This window comes from Schistocerca serialis, chromosome 1 (genome assembly GCF_023864345.2).
Source record: "Schistocerca serialis cubense isolate TAMUIC-IGC-003099 chromosome 1, iqSchSeri2.2, whole genome shotgun sequence".
Classification (NCBI taxonomy): Eukaryota; Metazoa; Arthropoda; class Insecta; order Orthoptera; family Acrididae; genus Schistocerca; species Schistocerca serialis.
In genome coordinates, this window is record NC_064638.1 from 660,102,539 (window position 1) to 660,103,960 (window position 1,422).

Here is a 1,422-nt window from a genome sequence, read left to right on the forward strand (position 1 = left end):
AAATTATTACATTACATAATTGATAGCTAGTAAATCAAAACATATGAACGTTCTTTAGTACTGAACACATTTTTAGATATATCATAAGCACAGCAATGCACACAGTACATTGAGAGCAAGAGTAATCTCTTTTGTTCTAGTTTGGATCCTATAATTACGTATATCTACATCTATATGACCCTACGTCTGTGGACACAAATGTTATATTTTGAGCCGTGTTGAAGTTCATCTTTCAGTTCGAACTCTGTTCATGTCTGTAGTTTTATTATGTCACTTGTTCTTATACATACGAGGGCTATCCACAAAGTACATTACGTTTTTGTTTGTGTCCATTAGGGGCGGGGCTAGCGCAGCCATCTTGGTGTCATGGCATTCCGCCGCTCAGTCGACATCCTGCCGTGCTAGTGAGAGGTTCGTGCTGTACTCCGTTGAGTTACTGTGACAGTTTGAAATGTCAGCATTAATTGAAAATGCCGCGAAGTGTGAAGTGCGTGCTGTAATAAGGTTTCTGACTGCAAAAAACTGTACACCGATAGAAATCTATTGGCAGCTTTGTGAAGTGTATGGGGACAACATAATCACTGAAGATGGAGTGCATCAATGGGTCATAAAAATTAAAAATGGCCAAACTAACGTTCACGACAAAGAGCGAAGTGGAAGACCCAGCATAGTGACTGCCGAACTTGTCGAAAAAGTTGATGCCGCGCTCCCTGAAAACCGTAATTTCACAATAACAGAACTCTCTATGAGTTTTCCACAAATTTCATGAAGTTTGTTGCACGAAATCATTACCGAAAAGCTTGGTTACCACAAGTTTTGTGCAAGATGGATACCAAAAATCTTGACAGAGATTCACAAAAATCAGCGAATAGCTGCAGCGTTAACGTTTTTGGACGCTTACGAGAAAGGTGGCGACTCATTACTCGATCGCATCTTTACTGGTAACGAAACATGAGTTAAGCATGTGAACTGCGAGACAAAATTGCAGTCAATGCAGTGGGGGCACACAAATTCCCCCTAAAAACCCAAGAAATGCATACAGACAATGTCAGCAAGGAAGGTGATGGCGACTGTGTTTTGGGACAGAAAAGGTGTGATTTTTGTGGATTTCCTGGAAAGAGGCACTACAAGAAACTCTCAAAGGTATTGCCAAACTCTGCACAACCTCAGAAGAGCAATACAAAACAAGCGCAGGGGAAAGTTGGACTCAAAGATCTTGCTGATTCACAACAACGCCCGGGCCCACACGGCAAATGCCACTTGTGAAGTTCTCGAATCTTTTAAGTGGGAGTTGTTTCCTCATCCACCGTACAGTCCCAACCTGGCACTGAGTGACTTCCACTTATTCCCAGCAATGAAGAAGTGGTTGGCTATGCAGCGTTTTGATGACGCACAGCTTCAAGAAGAGGTAACCACGTGGTT